Raw genomic sequence first — 6,463 nt, 5'->3', positions numbered from 1 at the left:
AGGCAAACACCCTACCAGCTGTTCTATCGCTCCACTGACTCGCTCTCGGTGACTCTTGGCCCCGGAGGATCTGTAATGTCGTTCCTCTGGGTGCGTGTGGGATGTTCAGGCCTGTCTTGAGGACTTCTCAAGCCACCTGAGCCTTCCACCTATGCCCTGTGCACTCGCTCTCACGTGCACGGAGGGGTGATGTCCTGGCCGAGGTTGTCATCCTCCATTCTAAGGCGCCCAAGGCCAGCCCAGTGTCTGTGGCCTCGCTCCTCGCTAAGAAGCTATCCTAAGCAATTATTATAGACCCTCTTAACTTTCTTAGGAATCAAATTCTTGTGCTGCTTTGCAATTTCAGTTTTTTTATGATTTTTAAATTTGTCTGCATTTGTTTCACTGAGAGTATAGAAATGATATTTTATGGAGTGCTCCTGTTAGAAATAAAAGGTAACAAGTTTTCTCGCATTATGTAAATAATTTTCGTAGATAAATATTTCTAATTAAAAAAATTTGTGTTTTTCCTTTAATATGATTTTGGTTTCATTACTTCTGACAGGACAACCATCATTCTTTTTTCTTTGGGGTATAATATATCTTTTTTTCACTTGACTATTTTGAGATTTCTTGCTGTAAGAAATTAGAGAATGCTGTAACTTAACATAACATGGGTTTTTACTCTTTTTATTTGTTTTTGGGACATACCAGCAAGAGTCAGTAGACTGGGCCACTACTAGTGGTGATCAAGGTCCATGCTGTGACAGGGACTGAACATAGGCATTCAGAGGCAAAGAATGTACTCCAGTTCTTCTAGTTACTTCTCTTTTGCTCCATCATATTCTGATGATATACTGGAAAAGAACTAGAGAATTGACTAAACTTCCCTTGGCATTTGACATTGCTTCATAGATTACTGCCTTGCAATGTGGATAATACAGTTTTATTTGTTTTAAATTTTATTGTTTCATATATTTTGTTTAGGTACAATCTGTATAAAATAGGAAAGCAATTTCATTCTTTGTTTCATCTTGACAAGAATCACACATTGACATTGTAATGATTCTCCAGGAACACATAACAATCCTTAATGTATATGCACCTAAAAACAGTGTCAAATTACACAAGGCTAAGATTGATAGAACTGCAAGGACAAATGGATGAATGCTCTATCATAGTTGAAGACTTCTAAATCCTTTCTTATAAATGAACAGATCCAGCTAGTAGAGAATCAGTAAAAACATAGTTTTACTCAAAAGCACCATCAATCAGTTAGACTTACTTGACATCTATGGATTACTCTAACCAAAAACTGCAGAATATATGTTTTAAGCTTACCAAGAGCATTCACACATATAGAGCATATCTTGTGCTATAAAATACACTTAAAATATAAGATTAGAAATCATAAAATATAGGCTTTCTCAGATAAAGGAAATAATAGGAATTCAATAACAGAGACAGCAAGATACCAGATCAAACAATACATGTATAGGTACATAGACAAAAGACCATAATCTCAGACAAATTTTAAAATATTTTACACTGAGTAAAGTAAAATTAATTCATTAACTTTTGTGGAATTAATAGAATTATAGGAAATATGTAACATTAAATAGGTATACTAAGAAAGAAAAACATTTTGTTTCCATCTTAGGGATACAGATAAGAAGGCAAATCTAAAATAAGCATATCACTTAATCACTTAATCACTTAATCCCCGTTATTCATCGATTTATTCGAGCGGGTGCCAGTAACGTCTCCATTCATCTTGGTTGCGTGCTAGCGTAGCCCAATGGTATCTGTTCGTTTTAGGAACATGTAGAGCCTCAAACCGATCATTTAGGGTCTTGACGAAGAAGTCTGACCATCTAATAGGTGGGCGTCCACGTGATCTTTTGATGTCTCGTGGAATCCAATCAGTAATGGCTCTAGTCCAGCGGTTGTCTGTAAACCTCATTACGTGTCCAGCCCATCTGATTTTTGATGTCTTGGCAAATGAGACAGCGTCCCTGATTCTTGAGTGTTGACGAAGATCAGAACTCCGGATTCTATCTCTCATTTGAGTGAATCGTGATATTCCAAGCATAGTTTTTTTGATTCCTCTTTAAGAGACCCGAATACTGTTCTCATCCTGTTTTCGTAGGGTCCAGGTCTCTGAGGCATATGTTAATGCAGGAAGAATAGTGGAATCAAAGAGATGTGCTCGTAGCTGTAGGTTCTTTGTCCTTTTAGTTATTTCTTCAATGCTCTTGAAGGCATTCCAAGCCGCTCTCTTCCTCCTGCGCAACTCAGGTGCCAGGTCATTCATCATGTTGATCTCTCGACCTAGGTAGATATAACTGTTGCATTCGGAGATGGTGGTTCCGTTGAGAGCGAATGGAGCGTCAGGAACAAAGCTGTTTCTCATAAACATTATCTTCGTAAGATTCAGCTGTAGTCCGACCTTTCCACATTCACGGTCAAAGTCGTTCAGCATTTGTGCCGCTTGGTTGATGTTTAGTGTTATTAGAACAATGTCATCAGCAAAGCGGAGGTGGTGTAGTTGCAAACCATCTATCTTCACTCCCATGCTTTCCCAATCCAGTCGTCGCATGATGTTCTCAAGGGTGGCACTGAAGAGTTTTGGTGAAATGGTATCACCCTGCCGAACCCCTCTCTTGATATGGATGATTACCTCTTTGTAGAATGGTGAGATCTTGGTAGTGAATCCGCAGTAGAGCTCATGAAGGATCCTGATGTATTGAGTTTGTACGCCCTGATTGGCTAGGGCTTCCATGACCGCTTCCGTCTCAACAGAATCAAAGGCCTTCTTTAAATCAATGAACGTTAGACAGAGCGGCATCTTGAACTCCCAAGATACCTCAATGAGCTTGGTTATTGTGTGGATATGGTCGATGGTACTGAATCCTTTTCGGAATCCAGCTTGTTCACATGGTTGTCCTTTATCTAGTGTTCTGCTAACCCTATTCAGGATGACTCGAGTGAATAGTTTGTAGATGACAGACAATAGGCAGATTGGGCGATAGTTGCCAATGTCGTGGATGTCTCCTTTCTTGTATAGTAGTACAGTCCTGCTGGTTTTCCATTGGGATGGAACCTTGCATTCAGACAGGTAGCGTGTGAAGAGTTGAGCCAATGTATTGATGAGTACTGATGGTAAGTTCTTCAGGTGTTCAGGTCTGATCTTGTCTTTGCCAGGTGCTCTTTGTTTCTTTATTGACAAGATGGCATGTTGGATTTCGGAAGGGAGAACATTGGGAACGACATATCCATCATGTGGTATGTGGTATGTGGGCAAGTGGATGTGGCTATTAAAGAGATCTGAGTAGAAGTCATGAATAATCTTCTCCATTGCCCTTCTGGAAGATGTGATAGATCCATCATGATGTCGGAGGGCAGTCATCTTGGTTTTGTAGTTGGTGAAGGACAGGCAGGCATTACGAATGTTTTTCCCAGCTTCTGCTGCATCTACCAGTACTGCTGCTCTCCTGTTTTTGAGGTCATCCTTGATGGCTTCTCTGCACTGTTTTGCCAGTTCGGACGTTTGCTTGTGGTTGCCTGAGGCACGTGCCAAGCCACGTTGGCGAATAAGTTCAAGAGTGTTTGAAGAAAGATGGTTTTTTTGTGGTTATCTCTCTCTTGGCATTCCTTGCACAATCATTGAGGTGCTGAATCATTCGATCGTATTCCTCATCAATGTTGTCAATGACGGCATCTTCCCATGTTGCTGCAACAGAGCCAAAGAGTTCCCAGTTGGTGGTTGTTCTGGGAGTCCTCTTCTTAACCCTGCATTCTTTTCTCCTCGTTCTGTGAGGTAGAATTTTGCACGAAGAAGACGGTGGTCTGATCCCGTTTGGAATTTTGGGACAACAGCAACATTGGTTAGGCAAAACCGATTGAATATGATGTGGTCTATTTCATTGTGGAACCGTCCATCGGGAGACTCACATGTCCAACGTTTAGATTCAGCCTTTTGGAATTGTGAGTTACCATGGAAGGTTTTGGTTGACATGATGAACTTAGACAGTCTCTCACCCTGTTCGTTCCATTCCAGGCCATGGGTTCCGATGTGGAGTTCATCGACTGATCTTCTTGGTCTTATATTGGCATTAAAATCACCGACAATGATCTTGTAGAAGGTGTGATCTTCTTTATAGAATTTCTCCAGCTCCATGTAGAATTTCTCAGTTTCTCTTTCACCATAACTGGATGTTGGTGCATAGACAACAAAGATAGAAACTGCCGGTAATGAGCCATTTTTATTCAAGTGTAATCATCCGATTCGGGTTGTTAGGCATTCAAATGAATCAATGCTCGTGACTAAGTTTGTGTTGACAAGGATACCGACACCACCGACGCCTCTTTTATCACATGTTCCAAGGAACAGTTCTTCTCCAGTGTCGAAAACAGCATGATGGGATTGATGTCTTCTCGTTTCGGTCAGACCAATGATGTCCTACTTGATCTTTCGTGCTTGTACCATAAGGTCTTCAATGGATGCAGCAGATTCCAGCGTACGAGCATTAAAAGTACAGACAATCATTTTTGTTTTTCTGCGTTTTGGCAGCCTATGTCTGCCTTGGTGTTTTATCAGCCTCTCCTTCCATATCCTTCTCGACTCTGTATATTCAGGGTTAGGGAAATGAGATCCATTTATTACTGGATTTGGCATATCAATTTGGTCTATTTGGCATAGACCACGGATAGCTTGCCAGGCTCTGCCGTGCGGGTTGGATATTTAAGGATATTTAAGGTACCCTGAAAATTTAGAGAAAAGTAAATAAGCATAACAAAACAAAAAATACTTGGAGCAGAAATTTAAAATAGAACTCAATTAGAAAATCACATGCTAAATGTGGTTCTTGAAAATATCAATAAAAAACCAAATTGATCTTATCGGAAATGAGAAGGGATATCACTATAGATGCCATTTATGTTAAAGTGATAATAAAGGATTATTATGAAGAACTGTGCCTACAGATTTGATAACTTTAATGAAATGAATCCTTGAATCCTTTTTTAGAAGATGCAGCTTTGAAAAATTTCAGACAAAATGGCATTGTCAATATGAATATACCTGTAACTATTAAAGAAATTTAATCAATAATTCATAGATTTCCAAAATAGAAAGCATCAGGACCAAATAGGTTTACTGGTGGATTTTAGTGAACACTAAAAGAAGACATTAATGATTTTTTTACTGAAAATAATAATAATTTTTATTATTATTTAGACATTATGATTTTTCACTGAAAATAATAATAATTTTTTTTGCAAATTTTAATATATAAAGTAAGAGGACTTAGTCCCAATCCTCTTTAAGCTTTTCCATGAAATTGAAATATCAAAAATACTTCCGAACAGTTTCTATGAAGCAAATATCACACTGATACCAAAAGCTGACAGAGATACCACAAAGAAAGAGAATTACAGGCCGATATCCCTGATGAACACAGACGCAAAGATCCTCAACAAACTATTAGCAAATAGAATCCAACAACTCATCAACAAGATCATACACCATGCTCTGACTATTGAGATTTGTTTCTTCTTGCAGGCAGCAGAACATTGGGTTTAATTTTCTAATCCACTCTGCCACTCTGTCTTTTAATTGGTATGTTTTCCCTCCCTTTCTTCTTTCCTTCCTTCCTTTCTTCTTTCCTTCCTTCCTTCCTTCCTTCCTTCCTTCCTTCCTTCCTTCGTTCATTTTAAAATCTAAAAATATGAAAGTGAACAGACAGTATGAATTAGCATGAGGCATCTTTTATCCTATTAAAGTAATTTGCTGATACCTACAACATCATTACACACCTTCATCACATTATTCTATTTAGGCAATGAAACATTTACAACCAAGTATAGAATAAGTAAAGTAAAGTAAAGGCCCTCCCGTTGATCATCGATTTGCTCGAGCGGGCCCAGTAACGTCTCCATTGGAGACTTTGTTGTTACTGTGTCTGGCATATTGAATACGTCACGGGGAGCTTGCCGGGCTCTCCGAGAGGGGCGGAGGAATCAAACTCAGGTCGGCCTATGGGGCTGGAGCGATAGCACAGCGGTAGGGCGTTTGCCTTACACGCAGCCAACATAGCCGACCCAAGTTCGATTCCTCCGCCCCTTTTGGAGAGCCTGGCAAGCTCCCCGTGACGTATTCGATATGCCAGACACAGTAACAACAAAGTCTCCAATGGAGATGTTACTGGGCCCGCTCAAGCAAATCGATGATCAACGGGAGGGCCTTTAGTCGCATAGAATGAGTATTTAATAAAAAGCCTCATATCTCATGGTCATGATAATTATGGAGTATTTTATTTTATCTTTTATCAAATAAGCAAATATATCTATGTCAATTTTCACAGTAAACTTTTTTGCATTTTCTAGTTTACTACCAACTTATAACAGAAAAAATGTGAAAAATACCTACTTGTCAGCATAAATGATTATTAAAGAAAAAAATGTTGATTTAAGTATACTTTTT

Source organism: Sorex fumeus, unplaced genomic scaffold (assembly GCF_029834395.1).
Source record: "Sorex fumeus unplaced genomic scaffold, SorFum_2.1 ptg000098l, whole genome shotgun sequence".
NCBI lineage: Eukaryota > Metazoa > Chordata > Mammalia > Eulipotyphla > Soricidae > Sorex > Sorex fumeus.
The sequence above is the reverse complement of the archived record's forward strand: the minus strand, read 5'-3'. Positions refer to the sequence as shown.